Consider the following 18,759-nt stretch of genomic DNA (forward strand, 5'->3'; position numbering starts at 1 on the left):
AGACATTGTACTCTCAGTGCTAAAACCAAGAAAGACCCAGACAAGAAGGACAAGTTAGTTATGCTAATTTCCATAGAAACAGACAGATGAATACTTAACAATAGAGATAAACATGATATACATCTCAATCCAAGAAGTAGAATTAGAGAAACACTACAAACTATTTTCAATAAAGTAGGGAACAGGTCGATGACCTACACTAATTCCAAGTTATTTAACATTGTTACAGAGGTACTAACCAAAGCAGTTGTCTAAGAGAACAAAATTAAATGTATTTTAAAAATTAGGAGGCAATAAAATTACCATTATTTGCAGATAATATGATTATATATCTAAAAAGTCTAAAAGAATCAACCAAATAATGATTTCAATAATAGTGGTTGCTGCTGCTACTGCTGCTGCTAAGTCACTTCAGTCGTGTCTGACTCTGTGTGACCCCATAGATGTCAGCCCACCAGGCTCTCCTGCCCCTGGGATTCTCCAGGCAAGAACACTGGAGTGGACTGCCATTTCCTTCTCCAATGCATGAAAGTGAAAAGTCAAAGTGAAGTTGCTCAGTCGTGTCCAACTCAGCGACCCCATGGACTGCAGCCTACCAGGCTCCTCCATCCATGGGATTTTCCAGGCAAGATTACTGGAGTGGGGTGCCATCGCCTTCTCCGATAATAGTGGTTGAGTGTATAATAATAACTCAAAAAATAGACCAATAGAAAAACAGCAAGCTGTTAGAAAATATTGTAGAATAAAAGATCAGATCAGATCAGTCGCTAAGTCATGTCCGACTCTTTGCGACCCCATGAATCATACCACACCAGGCCTCCCTGTCCATCACCAACTCCCGGAGTTCACTCAGACTCACGTCCATCGAGTCAGTGATGCCATCCAGCCATCTGATCCTCTGTCGTCCCCTTCTCCTCTTGCCGCCAATCCCTCCCAGCATCAGAGTCTTTTCCAATGAGTCAACTCTTCGCATGAGGTGGCCAAAGTACTGGAGTTTCAGCTTTAGCATCATTCCTTCCAAAAAAGTCCCAGGGCTGATCTCCTTCAGAATGGACTGGTTGGATCTCCTTGCAGTCCAAGGGACTCTCAAGAGTCTTCTCCAACACCACAGTTCAAAAGCATCAATTCTTCTGCGCTCAGCCTTCTTCACAGTCCAACTCTCACATCCATACATGACCAAAGGAAAAACCATAGCCTTGACTAGATGAACCTTTGTTGGCAAAGTAATGCCTCTGCTTTTGAATATGCTATTTAGGTTGGTCCCTTTGCAGTTTCAATAATAGTGGTTGAGTGTATAATAATAACTCAAAAAATAGACCAATAGAAAAACAGCAAGCTGTTAGAAAATATTGTAGAATAAAAGATACCCTTTGCAAAAGCAACAAAAATATAAAATAAATAGAAATAAATTTCAACAGAATTGATTCAAATTAACAAGAAATAGGTGAACTGTGCTGAAGGAAACCTAAACTGAGATAAGCCAGAAAGAAAAACACCAATACAGTATACTAACGCATATATATGGAATTTAGAAAGATGGTAACAATAACCCTGTGTACGAGACAGCAAAAGAGACACTGATGTATAGAACAGTCTTATGGACTCTGTGAGAGAGGGAGAGGGTGGGAAGATTTGGGAGAATGGCATTGAAACATGTAAAATATCATGTATGAAACGAGTTGCCAGTCCAGGTTTGATGCACGATACTGGATGCTTGGGGCTGGTGCACTGGGACGACCCAGAGGGATGGAATGGGGAGGGAGGAGGGAGGAGGGTTCGGGATGGAGAACACATGTATACCTGTGGCGGATTCATTTTGATATTTGGCAAAACTAATACAATTATGTAAAGTTTAAAAATAAAATAAAATTTAAAAAAAAAAAAAAAGAAAAGTTGAAGATATGAATATGCATGCACTGTTTTTGTATGGAAGGACTGTCAGTTCTCCCAAAGCTAATCTCTGTATGTAATGTAATGAAACGCAATGAGAATAAAAATACCAACAGCATATTTTCTTAGAACCAGACAAACTGTTGAAATGTGTCTTGAGAAGCCAGAGACAAGGGATTTACACAGCACAGCACAGTAGAACTTCTGGAAAATAATTGTTTTTCATCTCTCTCCAAAGCTGCCCATCATGGCACCTATTTCTCCTCCTCTTTTCCTCCTCTCTTTCTCAAGCTCCCCCTCTCAACTCTCCCTACTCCTGCTGTTCCTCATCTTCTCAGGCTACCCCTCCCAATCTCATCCTTTCCCACTTAAAGGAATTAGATCTGGTTTCAAATTCCATTGCTCCTGATCACGAGAGAAGCACAGACTTCCTTATAAGAGGGGAGAGGGAAAAGGAAGAGAGAAAAGCAGAGAAGAGTTGCAATTAATCTCCCCACGTCTCTACGCTTAACTATAGGAAATGTATTTTGCTGAGAAAATTTAATAAATATCATGGATTAATTAGCTTTGCAAATAGCAAGCATTATACAGGTGGTAACAATAGCCATAACATACAGGGTAGTCAATGGAAAATAATAATCATGCATGTAGAATTTACCATTTATAAAGCACTATAACAAAACTGTAATGTGATGGGACAGTTAATAGGATTCCCATTTTGCCTATAAGGAACTGGAGTCTTAAAGTGAAATCACTTACTAGGAAATAAATCATAGTCTGTAGAAGCCTCTAACCTATAGAAGATGCTCTAAGAATGAGGGTCGGGTTTTTTAAATTATTCACCCCAAATACTGAGGATTGAATCAAACCTTTTATGTAAGAATCAGCATTGGGACACATGAACCCAATATTTGCATATGTACAGAGTACATATATTTAGTACCAAAGTCCCCCTACAAGGGGGACCCTGGAAAAGAAAATGGCAACCCACTCCAGTATTCTTGCCTGGAGAACCCCAAGGACAGAGGAGCCTGGCGGGGTACAGTCCACGGGGTCGCAAAGAGTCAGACACGACTTAGGGACTAAACCACCACCACCACAAGGGGGAAAAGAGACTAGAAATAAAATAGGAATCTTCTAAGATAAATTAATGAGAATAGATACCAAGATCTTTTCTTTGCATGTTGGTTTTCTGTGGCCACAGAGAGTTCAGAACCTCTGCCTCTTTAGAAACTTTTCACCAATAAATGCTGTAGGTAAAAGGTTTAAAATTCATGAACCAAGATGTACACAAATTATAACTTAATTTTTTCTGTGACCGGACTATGTTCCCATTTTATCAGTCTTTTGGGTCTTTTTCTCAGGGCTAATCTTTTTCAGATCTTTTTCACATCTTTTCTTTTATCTTGCCTTTCAAAATTGCAAACAATATCTTAAAAATTGGCCGTATTGGGACTTTCCTGGTGGCCCAGTGGCTAAGACTCTGTGCCCCAATGCAGGGGGCCTGGGTTCAATCCTTGGTCAGGGAATTAGATCTCACACAACACAACTGGGAGTTCACATGCCACAGCTAAAAGCTCTTGCCTGCTGCAATTGAAGATCCCGCATGCCACAACGAAGACCTGGCATGGCCAAATAAATCACTATTTATCCTTTTTAAAAAAGAATGATTTGTGTTTGTTTTTTTTTTCTCAGTAGTTTTTCTTCTTCTTTTTTTTTTTTAATTTTATTTTATTTTTAAACTTTACATAATTGTATTAGTTTTGCCAAATATCAAAATGAATCCACCACAGGTATACATGTTTTTAAAAATTGGTCATATTCAGGGTAAGGGCCACCTGTAAGTTAATCATTTCCAGTGAGTGACAACAACCACGCTGCGTAACTACACACCCTGCTGCCTGCCACCGCATCAGTCAGGATTTGCTAGGTTTGCTGTAGTAACAGATAAGGTCAAAAATTTCTGTGGCTTAAAACAACAAAGTTCCTTTCCTACTCATCCAGCCTGTTAAAAGTGGGCTGGCTACAGTTTTGTTCATCATAACTGCTCAGGAACCCAGGCTGATGAGGCCCCATCGCAATTTCCATAATCTTGGAGGCAAGGGAACGTAAACATGGCAGCTCACACTGGCCCTTAAAGCTTCTGCTCAGAAGTGACACGTGTCACTTCTACTCATATTCTCCTGGCCAGAGCAAGTCGTGTGGGTGTGCTGGAGTCCAGCAGACTAGGAAGTCTGCCCCTCCTGAGAAAAGGGGCACTGATGTGTTTGAACTTAAATACAGCCTACGCAGTCTCTGTGTTCTTGAGCTCATGGTCTCAAGAACATGGAAAGCCAGACTGGGCAATGCAAGAAAACACTGCTAAGTGGCCCACCAAAGGGTGACCCCAGCCCTAATCTCACTTGCTCCTGGATTCCTAATCAGGTGGAGGTGAGTGGGTGGGTATACTTGTTCTAGCTGGAAACTTCTGACCTCTCGGGAAGCAGGTAAAAGTGAGGCACATATGGGAGAAGAATTCCAGTATTTCTCAGACAAAACTCAAACGCTTTATTTTGGTGTGAAAAGGCCATGTTTGTAGAGACAAAAAGGAGCAAATGAATATTTATGTCTCTACAGGTCTCAAACCTCTAAAATATAAGTGAGTGGGTCAAGTCTAATATTTATTTTTATTTATTAATATTTATTTATCTAGTTGGCTGTGCTGGGTCTTAGTTGAGGCATGCAGGGCCTTTGTCATGGTGTGAGGGGTCTAGTTCCCTGACTAGGGATTGAACCCAGGCCCCCTGCACTGGGATTCTTAACCACTGGACCACCAGGGAAGTTCCAGGTCAAGTCTAAATACCTCAATAATATCTTGCCTGCAGATGCACACATATCCATACCTTTGTTATTCACTTAGTGGACTCAAAGTACAAAATGATTATGGCTCTAGAAGCTTAGTTTTCATTTTAAAATTCTACTGTACTAAATAGAGTAGCACACTAGTACAACTGTATCCAGGTGATACAGATCAACTCACATGTTCGAGATTCTGTTCAAAATTAGTATTTGAGATGAACGAATGTAAAAGATACGGTACATGTATACAATGGAATACTACTCAGCCATAAAGAAGAAAGAATGCCATTTGCAGCAACACAGATGCAACTACAGGCTATCATACCAAGTGAAGTGAGTCAGAAAAAGAAAGACGAATACCATATGCTGTCACTTACGTGTGGAATCTAAAATATGACACAAAGTCACTTACCTGCAGAATAGAAACAGACTCACAGACATAGAAAGCAGACTTGTGCCTGCCAAGATGGGGGGAGGAGGATGAGTGGACTGGGAATTTGGGGTTCAAAGATGCAAACCATTATATATAGGATGGATAAACAACAAGGCCTGACTGCATAGCACAGGAAACTATGTCTAATCTCCTGGGATAAACCATAATGTAGTCCCTAATGTTGGGAAAGATTGAAGGCAGGAGGAGAAGGGGACGACAGAGGATGAGATGGTTGGACGGCATCACCAACTCAAAGGACATGGGTTTGGGTGGACTCCGGGAGTTGGTGATGGACAGAGAGGCCTGGCGTGCTGCAGTCCATGGGGTCGCAAAGAGTCGGACACAACTGAGTGACTGAACTGAACAGAACTGAAGAAGAATATTAAAAAAAGAATGTATATATGTACATAACTCAGTCAATATGCCATACAGCAGAAATTAACACAACACTGTAGATCATCTATAGTGTTGATCGCTCAATCATGTCTGACTTCTTGCAACACCATGGACTGTAGCCCGCCAGGCTCCTCTGTCCACAGGATTCTCCAGGCAAGAATACTGGAGCGGGTTGCCATTCTCTTCTCCAAGGGATCTTCCTGACCCAGGGATTGAACCTCACTCTCCTGCATCACAGGCAGATCTTTATGGTCCGAGCCACCAAATCACCTATACTTCAATTAAAAGAAAAGATATCTGATAAACCATCTCCAAGCAATTTTCCAATCTGAAACTTCATCTACTTTACCCATGGCCTTGGGATCGATGTACATCTTATTCTGTATCTCTACTTTGTGCTTCTTCATTTCCCCAATTCTTTGTTATAACTTACATGTAAAATAATTTGCTTTTCTCCTCACTGAATTCACTGAACTTGGTGTGTGTATAAAACAGAGATTGCAGAGCTAGAGAGGAAGCTGGGTAACTGCAAGTTGAATGTTTACATCCTTTTGGCTGCAAGTAGAAATTCTGACTCAAACTGAAGTAACAAGGGAATTTATTATTACTATATACTTATTTATTATAACTATACAACCATATAGACCTTTATTTGATTGACTGGTTGATTGATTTAACTGTGCCAGGTCTTAGTTGCAACATGTGGGATCTAGTTCCCTGACCGGGGATCAAACTCGGGCTGTCTACACTGAGAATGCAGTGTTAACCACTGGACCGCCAGGGAAGTCCCTAGACCTTTAAAATAACTATAGAGTCTAGAGGTTGGATGCAATTCAAATTTAACTGAATCAGAGGTCCATCAAGGTCATCAGGAATACAAGGGCCTGCTACTGCTCTGCTCTACCAGCCTGGGGTTGGCATCATTCTTGGGCTAATGGAAAGATGACTACCTTCTCTCCTCGGAGTTCTTTAGGGACTGATGAAATTCTTCCTGAAAGCCCTCCAGCACACTTACCCTCACACTTCACTGGCCATAATCATCCATTCTTGAATCAATAATGGATGCTGCTGCTGCTAAGTCGCTTCAGTCGTGTCCAACTCTGTGCGACCCGATAGATGGCAGCCACCAGGTTACGTCGTCCATGGGATTTTCCAGGCAAGAGTACTGGAGTGGGTTGCCATTGCCTTCTCTGCAATAATGGATGAGGGGGGAGGAATTACCAATGTTGAGCTAGAGTGGATGGTGAACATCCAATCACAAGGTCCCCACGATGTACAACCCACAGTAAGATTCTACTTCAGGTCATTTCCCCTCTCTATGCCTTGGTGTCCTTGTCTGTAAACGAAGGATGGTTTCTGAGTTGCATCCTGTCTCTAACACTGAAAGGCTCATGAGTCTTTGAGGGAGACAATGTGCTGTGAAAATGACACCATCTCTCTAACCTTCGTATTTATCACCTGTAAAATGGGGTAATAATACCTGCCTCATAGAGTTTTTGACATGAAATTAAAGAGTCTAGCATCGTGCTCATCTCATGGTATTCACTCAACAGGTGACATAATGATGATGGTGATGATTTCAATTATTATGCAGAGAAAACACTGATATTTCTAAGAAAACTTAAGAAAAAATAGGGAAGGGAACAAGATGTGGCTTTTTCAAAGAAAACAATTCTCTCTCAGTTTGTTTTGTTTTGGGTTTGGTTATCCTTTAACTTAATTCTTTTAAGTTTTATCTTTTGAACTGAAAATAGCTTCATAATTTTCAAGACATATTTCCAGAGGAGAAATTACATTAGGATTGCGATACCCTTGTCACCATTAACTGTTATTTGCATCCAAAGAGGAAAACATATCATTTAAATTCCAGATGCTGACTGCATAATTTATCTTTCTATAGGCTCAGGAATGTTTTCTTATTGTTACTGCATTTCACAAATCCCTAGTGCATAAAATTATTAACATTCAAGCAGATGATTTTCAGCTTCATTTCATGCCATCTTTGGGCTACAATGCCATGGCCAATAGGTCAAAAAGCAAAATCGTCCACTATCCTCACTGTGTTCTCCAGGAAAGAGGTCTTTTTTCTCCACATGTAGGGAGCAGAAACTGATTCACTCAGGATGAAGGAGCAATCACATTAACTCCTTTGGGACATACCACCATGTTGGTATGAACCATTTATACAACCATGCAGGGTCAATCCATTTTTAAAAGGAACTACCACGAATGCAAATGTCAACTTATTTCTGATGGACTAGAAACAAAATAGACTACTTCACCCATTGAAAGATACTCCACTCATTGACACTGTGAAAACCTCAGTAATTGTGAAAAGCAGAAAACTAAGTCTTCTTTGCCAGAGGATTCTAGTATCACCTTACCTCAACCCCAGTGGATTTAAATAATTCAGGTCAAACTTTGATGATTGGTACCATGTGAAGGGTGCAAATCCTCACTTGAGAAAGGTTAGAGAAAAGACATCAGCTGTTTGCTAACAGCTGAGGTTTCGAGTCTCCAAAATACCGGCCAGGTTCTTTTGGTTCTATCTCAAGAACCAAAACCAATCAACTTTCCAGGTTTTGTGCTAAACAGTTCTGGGACTGAGCACTCTTCCTTAACAACTTCACTGTGGAATATTTATGTACAAACATACTTTTTTTTTTTTCCTCAGTGCTTAACAACACTGGGATCAGGCAGAAAAACATTTGGCTACTTAATCTAATACTTACACTTCGAAGATAAGTCTCTAAAGCAATGAAACACTTTACTTTTAAAACTACTTGCTTCAGGCTTCCCTGGTGGCTCAGTGGTAAAGAATCCATCTGCCACTGCAGGAGACATGGGTTCGATCCCTGATCCGGGAAGATCCCACATGCTGTGGAGCAACTAAGCCCACGTGCCACAGCCACTGAAGCCCATGCACCCCGGAGCCTGTGCTCCACAACAAGAGAAGCCACTACAGTGGGAAGCCCTCTCACTGCAACTAGAAAAAGCCCGTGCAGCAACGAAGACACAGCACAGCCAAAAACAAACAAACAAATAAATAATTTTAAAAACAAACAGAAAAAAAACCTACCAGCTTATGCACCAATATATGCACCTCAAAACCTTCACCTCTATATTCCATTAAGCACTATGTCATAAGTTCTGTCTAATACCAATTAGTTCTCTGCCTTGTAAGACTCTCCTTAAAATCACTGAACCCAGATCCAAAGTGCAATAAGTATCCTCCCTGAGGTCCCCTCTGAGGTACTATTAAGATGCTATCAAGGTTGGAGTATGTCTAACATATAGCTTTGATTGACCAGTAGGCTTTTCTAGGGCTTTCTTTGGGGTGATGATGGCTGTCAAGTTTGTCCTCCAGAAAGAGATGGATAAAGCATTTCCTATCCTCCTTCTCAATAAATCCCCATTTCCTGGTTAACCATAATTAATAAACAGTAATTGTTTTCCACATATTGGGTTCTACCTTAGGAAATGTATCAAAGATACATATAGAACATGTCCATACGGGGCTGTGGGTTAACTTAAGAGACAGAGAAAGGACTGAGAGACTAGCGGACGTGACCAGTTAGTGCAGCTTTGATACAGGATGACCGGCACAGACCTGGGTGCCAGCAGGGCTCAGAGGAGGGGCATCCCTGAGGCCAGTGACACGGATGGCTTCCACTTCCTGCCCCCTCTGCTCCCAGGGCTTCCCTAGGTCCTTCTCCTCAGCTGACTCCATGCCCTCTACTGACATCATGATTCATGACTAGTCTTGAGCTTGCTCCATTCAAACTACTGGAGATACTGAAAGACATCTGACAGATACACAGTACTTTATATATAAGAGATAAACAACAAGGACCTACTGTGAAGCACAGGGAACTATATTCAGTATCCTGTGACAAACCGTAATGGAAAAGAATCTGAAAATACATATGTGTGTGTATATATATATATATAGAGAGAGAGAGAGAGATGTATAATAGAATCACTTTGCTGTATACCAGAAATGAACACAACATTGTAAATCAACTATACTCCAATAAAGAAAAAAAAGAAGAAAAAAAAGAGGCGGGGGGAATAGGCACTTGAAGGAAAATCCAATTAAGTATTCAAAGGATTACAAGAGAGCCAGGAGAGACCTGAATAGCTATTCTTGGTCCTTCCTTGTTGCCATTTAAATTCTGTCCAATCACATACAATAGCTATTTATTCATTTAGAAGCTCATTTCCTCAAATGCCAAGACATCATCAAAGGCTTTCCATGTGGCATGCAGGAATCCCTTTGAATATAATTTCTTCATTTACTCTGAAAAAGCAACCAACAATTAAAAATCCCCACAACTTCATGGGCATGAAATACAAAATGTCAAAAGCAGATTCAGGGACACGTCCAGACTCTCTCTAAGCTTGTAAGGGAAAAGATAAAGCAATTAGATGAAACCAAACACTGCAACAGACTGTAAAAAACCACCTCGCATGACACTGCTCCTCAGGGGCCCCACCATCACCAGGTCCTGGGTACCTTTCTCCCTCTGCCTCACCCTTGCCGACTGTACTGTTGAGCAGTGAGTGTCGGAGACCACTCCCTGGAGTTGAATTCTTGACTCATCTCCTCCACTTACCAACGCTGTGAATTGAGAAAAGTTACATAACCCATTGTGTCTTGGTCTCCTCATCCACAATAATGACTACGACTCAGAGATTGTAGGAAGTATTAAATTGTAATCATAATTAAATAATGCATGGACAGTGTTTACATGAGTCCAGATGTGACTGGCTATGCTTGGCTGATAAACAATTCCCAGAATTCAACCCAGCAAAAAATTAATTTCTTATTCATGCTACATGTCCAACTTGGTTCACTAGCTTCTAGATACATGATTATATAGTAAAAAAGAAGAATGTGACAGATGTCGCATGGCCTTTAAAGATGCCACCTGGAAGTGACTCATGGGTTTCACTAACATTTCATTGGTTAAAGCAGATCACATAGCTCTATGCGCCATTCAAAGTGCTGGCTTGTAGGAAAGCTAAGAGTAGAATGCAGGTCCCTCGGGGCCCAATTCAGAAACATTTTCTGCAACACAAAACCACAGTCAAGACCATGTAGGGTTGGGACTTCCCTAGTGGTCCAGTGGCTATGACTCTGCACTCCCAATGCAGAAGGCCCACGTTCAATCCTTGGTCAGGGAACTAGATCCCATTTGGTGCAACTAAGACCTGGCACAGCCAAATAAATAAATAAAGGAAATACTTTTAAGAAGGACTATGTTGGGCCACCTCTCTTTCCTGGAGGAGCAGATGCCTTTCTTTAAGCCATCTCACAATTCAGCTTCTGCCCAAGATTCCAAGTCTGCTGGCCTTAGTCACACCCCAAGGTGCAGATCTTTTGATCCTGCTCACAAGCCGTAGTCGACTTCTCTGTATGCTATTCATTCATTCAGGCAGGCAGGTATTCAAAACTTGTGTGTGCCAGTCAGGGTAAGGGAGTGACAAAGTCCAGAATGACCCTCCTGTAATAAACAACTAGAAACCTTGGGAGGAGAAGGGGACATAGGACATACGTATTTTCAGATGTCGGACAACAGGCAGTTCAGGACCGTGATCTCTAGAAGAAACAAAGGAGGATCAAACCTAAGATCGCCCCATCTTTCTGCCCTGAGGCAATTTCCAAACCACAGTGTAGGGATGGAGAGCGGAAATGGAACCAGGCAAGCTCTCTGAGTTGAGGAGACAAATGTCAGAGTTTAGGGAGGTGGAGACAGAATTTTCAGTGTGGAATACTTTAAGAGGAAGCTACACAGAGAAAGGACTCTGCAAATAGAGTATTCTCCTGCTTCTTCGGCTTAACACAAATCCAGGACCATCAGCTGCAGGCGTGGCCGACACTAGTCACACGGGACAGGACACGTGGCAGCCCCTGAAGTGAAGGTACACTGGGCCGACACAACTGTCCTTTGTGTGTGAAAGTGGTGGGTTTGACAGTGTGGTGTGTGTGCACATGGTGTGTGTGTTTGTGGGGTGTTTGTATGTGGGGTGTGTGTGGTGGTGGTGTGTATATGGTGTATGTGGGAGGGGTGTATCTTTAAGTGTGTGTGTGTGTATGTGGGGTGTGTGTTATATAGTGTGTGTGTGTGGTATGTATATATAGTATGTATGTGGGGTGTGCATGCATATAGTGTTTGTGCTGTGGTATATATGTGGTATGTAGGTGAGTGTGTGTATAGTATGTGTGTGTCTGTGTATGTGGTATGTATGCATATACAGTGTGTGGGGTGTATATGTATATATTGTGTATCTGGAGTGTGTGGTGATGTATGTTGGGGTGTGCATGCACGTGGTGTATGTGTGTGTATGTGCCATGCACACCCACATTGTAAGGTAAGGGAGTTAGAGAAGGCGAGGTTCAAGGAAAAAAAATGAGACGGGCATTTTACAGGAACAGATCACCTTTAATGGGGCAAGAAGGGGCAGCAGTCCGATTAGTGGACTGCTGGGCTAAGTCAAGAAGAGAGTAGGTATATATAGAAAACATATATATGCGGAGGTGCATCATTTTGAGGGGGGTCTCTTTTTCCTCGTGATTATTTTTGATTAGTTAGCAATCAACAACTGGGGTAAGGAATTCCCGATACCAGCCGGAGACTGGGATCAGCTGGGAGTTGAACGTAATCAGTCTCCATGTCCCTTCCTTTCTTCAGGGGAGAAAGCTCTTTATTCTGTATAGAATGGTGGGGAGGACATGGAGGGAGTTTTAGCTCCAGGCTGTTTTGCGCCGTGCAGCTTTCCTTCACACAGGACTGTATCTGTGCATCTCCCTTCGGTCTCTGTGACTGAAGGCTGAGCGCAGGGTGAGCTGCAGATTCTAAAGGCGGAGGCCGCTCCATCCTCTACACGACCTCCCGGAAAAGACATCACAGATCACTGAGCTTTAGGACACAGTGGGGTTTGGTCCAAGCCAAAGAGCTTAGGCTTTTTTTTTTTCTTTTGATTATATTATTTAACATTTTCCTTAGCACAAAAGTAATCTATCGTCACCATATAAAGTCAAGGAAAAGCAAAAAGAATATAATAAAAACCTTTGATAATTTCACAAAGCACAGATACCTACTGGTACCATCTTTGTAAAATTATTTTCAGTATCTTCTTTCTTCTATAAAATTAGGATGGCAGAGTTACATATTTGTCTTTAAAGGGAGTACTGTAAATCTGCTGCGTCAGTCAGAGTTCCAGGAGCAGAAGGTATCCTTAAATTAAGGACAGCTTAACAAAGGGCCATTGCATAAGGACAAGCAAAGGTTCAGAAACCATGAGGGACAGCACGGGGCCCCAGGGATAGGATAGCAGGGAGCAGGTGTCATCCTTGGACCAGAAGGGGCAGGATGGGCTGACATTACCAGAACCCAGAGGCAGAAATGGCTGATTGGAGGGGGGCCCCAAGATGACCTGAGACTTTTAGTCCTGAACTTGAGGCAGCAAAGGGAGGAAACTAAAGGAATGAAACCCCCAGCTCCCTCTCCTCCTTCCCTTCAGCCTCTGCCATGCTCCCAGGACTGAACCTACATAGAATTCAGAGGGCAGAGGAGCCAGTGGTAGAGGCTAGGGGCCAGCAAACAAGTCCTGTAAAGAGTCATAATAGTTTAGGCTGTGTGGGCCACCTGGTCTTTGTCACAAACACTCAAACCTCCAGGTGTGTAGCATAAAAATAGTCATAGAAGATATTTAAACAAATGGATGTGACCAGATTGGGCTTGTAGGCCACAGTTTGCCAACCCAAGGTTTTGATTACGTGGGTTGGTCTCTACAAGGGTTAACGAAAGACACCTAGCTACTTGCTTTATCTTTTTAAAGTTTAATGTGGACCATTCTTTTTAAAGTTTTTATTGAATTTCTTACAATATTGTTTCTGCTTTATGCTTTGGTTTTTTTGGCCCTGAGGCATATGGGATCTTAGCTCTCTGACCAGGGATCAAACCTGCAGCCCTTGGACTGGAAGGTGCAGTCTTAACCACTGGACCACCGCTTGCTACTTGCTTTAAGGGTCCAACATTCTGCAAACATTTCACCAGGTACCTGAGATGCAGTGGCAAATAGGGATGCTTAATGGGACATCTAGCCTTCCCAGGTGGCTCAGTGGTAAACAATCCACCTGTCAATGTAGGAGACACGGGTTTGATCCCTGGGTCAGGAAGATCCCCTCGAGAAGGAAATGGCAACCCACTCTAGTATTCTTGCCTGTGAAACCTCATGGACAGAGGAGCCTGGCAGGCTATAGTCCATGGGGTCACAAAAGAGTCAGACATGACTTTACAACTAAACAACAACAACAACAATGGGACATCTGGTAAACCCTAGTTGGTGAGTTCAAGGGCAGATACGTATAGAATTCAGAGTAATGCCATGTCTTCTTCTGCCTATACTTATCCTAGTTTTGAGAAATAGCTGTTGGCTTACTACTACACCCAAGTAGAGGCTGAACACCTAACCAGGGGGTATCAAGTGACCATGTTGTCTGAGCTTCCCATCACTAAATTTCCATCATCATCTGACCCACCAACCATGAAGGTGGGTATACGTAGCATTAATCCATCATCAGATGACAATGGCTTACCCAGGACTGAGCTTGACCAGGCCCTGGAAGCACTCGTGCATGGCACTGGCTGAGACTCCCTTAGCAATCCCTCTTGTTGCATTGCCCTCTCTCTCTTCATCTATTCCTACAGCCTCGTGGAACTTTCCTGTGACCATTTGAGGAAGACAATACTCGAGTCTGGTTTACAGATGGTCTACAAAATATGGTGGCACAAGTCAAACTGAAATATTACTGATTCACTCTAAAGCATCTGTGAAAAAAATGTCGAGGAATCCCTACCTGGGCAAAACTTGAAGTAGTATATCTCATTATCCACTTTGCCTGGACAAAGAGATGGTGAAGGGATGGATCAATCTTGATTCTTGGGCAATGTCTAATGGTTTACCCAGATAGTCTGGAAAGGGGTGGGGATGAGGGAAGCCTAGAACATGGATAACTACAGGTTTGAGGAAGGAAGGCAAGCACATGCATTTCAGTGGAAGCAGAACCAAAGCTATTGCATGTGAGAGTAAGGACCTCTGAAAATCTGCTTCTCTGGAAAAGCAATGAATCAGCAAAATTGTGCAAGTCAACTTTTCCAAAACTCTGGAAATTTACAAAAGGTTTGCAACAACCCAAGGACAAGAACCACATCTTGGTAAGAATAGGCAGGATTGTGGCATTTTAATTTGCTCTTTCTGATCCCTTCCCCTCTCCAGCTTCACAGTAGCCTTGAAAACCACAGTTCCACAATCAAAGTGAAAACTAGCAGCCACTGGAGGAAGCAGACAGGCTTTGACCTCCCCAAATCACCACTCCAGAGAATTGTTATTATTTGACCTCTCTTGCAGTTCCCTGGACACTGTCATTAAGCAAGTCTTTATGGGACTTGACTCAGAGCTTACTCTGAGTGTGCAACCTTTTCCTCAGGGGTATTTATCAAAAACTATCAGCAGCAATTGTTTAATATTGCACCTGCCTGAGGTGGCAATAACAGTTGGGACAGACAACAAGCTGAAAAGAAACTTAAAAGGAAAAGCAAAGTTTGTAAAGATCTCTGAAAAAAATATCTCTGTAAGTCCAGATGATCATGCACATGTACAGGTTTCTGTACATGCCCAGTGCCATGTACAAGGCCAGAAAAATGCTGAAAACCAGGAAATCACCTCTACATTTTTTATGGTCAGCCATTTACTTACTATCCAAGTCATGGGGTTCCTACTATGGAAATGTGCAGGTCCATACAATCTGCTCTCTAGAACAGTTTTACTCTTAAGAGACCAAACAGACAAATGGCCAGACAATAGATGAAAATAGAACTCTGACCCCTAACTTCTGCAGCAATTAGTCTAGGAACACAAAACCTCTGCAGCAATCATCCCAGACAACCAAGACTTGGTCAACGACCACCAGCTTCCCAAATGTTTGCTCCCAGTTCCAACTCATGACCGACCAGAGAAATCCCACTCTGTTCCCCAGATTAGGAACATAAAATGCTTCACTTCTGGTTAGCCTGCTTCCAGATTCCCTGTGCCTACAGCCCCCAATCAGAGCACTCTTGTTCAGTTCAGTCTCTCAGTCATGCCCAACTCTTTGCACCCCATGGACTGTAGCATGCCAGACTTCCCTGTTCATCACCAACTCCCAGAGCTTACTTAAACTCATGTCCATCGAGTCCATGATGCCATCCAACCACCTCATCCTCTGTCGTCCCCTTCTCCTCCTGCCTTCTTGACATCTTCCCTATTTTTCACTGTAAAGCTCCCCCATCCCCTGCCTCCCTGAGTTTCTGGCAAACACAGGTGATGATGGGCGATCCCCTTGCTATAGCAAACTCTGGAAACAGCCTCTGTTTGTTCTCGTTTGGGTGGTCTCTTGTTTATTTTCACAACCTCAATGAGTCTGGCCAGTTTCACTCTGAGCATCCCCAGGATGCTGCTCAGGAGTGGCCTGTGTCCAAGGGTCCAGTAAGAGCATCTGCTATGGTATGCTCCTCAAGACCATTTTTTCTGCTTTTGAAATTTCTTGGCCTGTAACATTTCCTTCTCTTCCATCTGTTTTCTGTTTGAGTGTGACAGGCCTCTGGTGTCTGCACCCCCCTGTTCCCCTCAGAAGCTACATCTGAGATGATAGCAGCTTCACCTGCTTCTTACAGGGTCCCTCACCTTCGCTATGGGGAGTAGGACCACACCTTTCTGCTGGCCTGGCACTTACTTTCTGTCGGCTTTCATACTGCTTTTCTGACCCAGGCACTTGTCTTTCTAACTTCCTCCTCTTGGGTTGGTCTCTCTGGGTCCCTCAGAGTATCTGATACCAAGTCAGGGAGTCAATCATTTTCCAAGCATACAATTTTCAAACAAATCTTATCTAGCTTCACTTTCCCGAGTTATTCAAACCCACTCAGGAGGGATGCCCTCCTCAGATCAATAACGGACTCAGGATTGATCTGGTTAATTTTTATCTTGCCTGGCTCCTCTGGAGGATGTCTTATATGCCCTGTGCCTCTCCCTGTAGGGAAACCCCAATCCCATAAATTTCTAGGAAGTTCCCACCTGGCACAGGCAATTCCTGCTTTCCCACCTGTGAGAACTGATAACAGAACCAGTTTCCAAGTCATGACTCAATGCCTTGAGAATTTTATCTTCTCAGGCCTCGTCATTCACATCTATCCAAATATTGTGCAGTTGTCTCAGTCCTCAAGGGAGCTTACCCAGTTGTTCTTATTCGGGGAGAACAACCTGCAGTTTTACAGAAATACCCTTCAATCGTTTCCCAAAGTCAAGGACTGCCGGGGAAACATTAGTCCCATCTCCTCCCAGAGATGAGTGACCTTCTCTGATCTTAGAGCAGACACACAGCAACCTCTTCATTAGGAAGGGGGTTGGATGAATGTGCTTCTCCTGTCCATTCTTAGATCTGTCTCATCCAGCCTCTAAGATCTCGTTTTCTTTTTTAAAAAATACTATTTTATTTTTTTTAGAAAGAAGGAAGTTTTCTTTAATCCGTAAGAAAATGTTTATTCTTTTGAACACCACGGGGGGGGGGGGGGGGGGGGACAATGCAGCCACGACCAAGTGTTTAAGCAAAGCAGTGTCCCAAAAGCAGCAAAAAGGGTGAAACCTTAATACAAAGCCAGTAACAGTTTTCCAGTTTTTTCACAAAGATAAAAAAGAAGAACAAGATCTCATTTTTCATTTCATATCTGTCCAGACTACGCTCTAAGATCTCAGTCACTCTGCTCAATAAATTTCTCTCCTTTTCACTTTAGTCAGCTGTTTTCCCTTTTTTCCTGCTTTAATTCTTCTACTTGCTCCTATTTGATAGCAAACTCAGTGGATGACTTAAATAATTCCCTTAGTTTCCTGATCAAACCTGACCCCTAAACACAAAGTGTTACAGGCACAGAGCTTTGTAGCTATGTTATTTTCCTTGGTTGTACAGCAGTTTACAATTCCTTTTCTTCAACTAAAAGCTGTCCCATCCCTCTGTAGTAAGATTTACGGTATGATTCTACAGCTTGGTTCTCTAAAGTCCAAAATGAGAACTAACCTCATGGAATTAACAAAACAGAACTTGCCATATAAAGGCCTATCTCTGAACATGACCCTGAGGTTGGAAAGAAAACAGAAAGAGGCAGATGGTTTCAGATCAGACCCACGCTGCGTATCTTCAGCTGCATGATACATTTCTGATAAAACACCTGAGTTTTCTCCCAGAGCTGCCACTGCAACGTCTGACCTAGAGTTCAGTCTTGACCTGTCCTGCTGAACTCCGTGGCTTGGTTGTCTTATGTACGCTTGTCTCTGATCCTCCCAGGACAAAGTTCTCATCAAAACCAGCACCATTCATGGGGGGAATTCCCTGGTGGTCCAGTGGTTAAGACTCTGCATTCTCACTGTTGAGGGCCTGGGTTCAACTCCCGGTGGGGAACTAAGATCTCATAAGCTGTGTGATGTGGCTAAAAAAAAAACAGAAAAAAGGAAGCACCAGCCAACCCAGGATTTCTCTTCTGGAAACAGGCATCCCAAGTTTTCGTGCTGTACTACCAGCACAGAAGTGTCAGCTCCATCCCTGTGTTGGCCCCGGGACCCATCCTGTGCTTCCCAAACTCCACACTGGGCCCCAGTTCTGCCAGGAGGCAGGGTGCTACAGTGGCAGCAGCATCACCACTGAAGGAAGCCTTCTTATGACACAGTTACATTATCACTACATGTGGTTTATAAAACTGTGATTTATTTTTAAATGAATATTTTATTTATTTCATTATGCTATAATAAGGTTCATTCATTATACAATATTGTATTTGCTACTTGCACTAAAAGAGAAGCTCCATAAGGACCACAATTTTGTCTGTCTTATGCACTGTATCCCCTGCACCTAGAACAGCCTCTGTCACATCATTGATTCTCAGGAGATGTCTGCTGAATTAATTAAGAGTTAAGAGCAGACCCTGGAATCAGACTATCTTGGCTCAGATCTGGGTGTCATCGGGCTTCCCAGGTGGTGCTAGTGGTAAAGAATCCACCTGCCACTGCAGGAGACTCCAGAGACGTGGGTTGGATCCTGGGTCAGGAACATCCCCTGGAGGAGGGCATGGCAACCCTCTCCAGTATTCTTGCCTGGAGAATCCCATGGA

General features: G+C 42.8%; 1 protein-coding gene and 1 pseudogene across 2 annotated transcripts in view; both read right to left on the bottom strand.

Annotated features, from left to right (window-relative positions):
* Positions 1 to 6,702, bottom strand: part of LOC102392526 — a 54,098-nt pseudogene extending 47,396 nt beyond the window's left edge.
* Positions 1 to 18,759, bottom strand: part of GADL1 (glutamate decarboxylase like 1) — a 650,110-nt gene that overhangs the window by 604,362 nt on the left and 26,989 nt on the right. Inside the window, exon 1 of one of the 2 annotated variants that reach the window (XM_044934155.2) lies at positions 6,573 to 6,695. The exons of the other annotated variant lie outside the window; for it this stretch is intronic. The gene's annotated coding sequence lies outside the window, so the exon portion shown is untranslated. Of the gene's footprint in view, positions 1 to 6,572; positions 6,696 to 18,759 lie in introns of those variants that run through there. 2 annotated transcript variants of the gene reach the window in all.

The sequence above is a fragment of the Bubalus bubalis genome, chromosome 21 (genome assembly GCF_019923935.1).
Source record: "Bubalus bubalis isolate 160015118507 breed Murrah chromosome 21, NDDB_SH_1, whole genome shotgun sequence".
NCBI classification, from domain to species: Eukaryota; Metazoa; Chordata; class Mammalia; order Artiodactyla; family Bovidae; genus Bubalus; species Bubalus bubalis.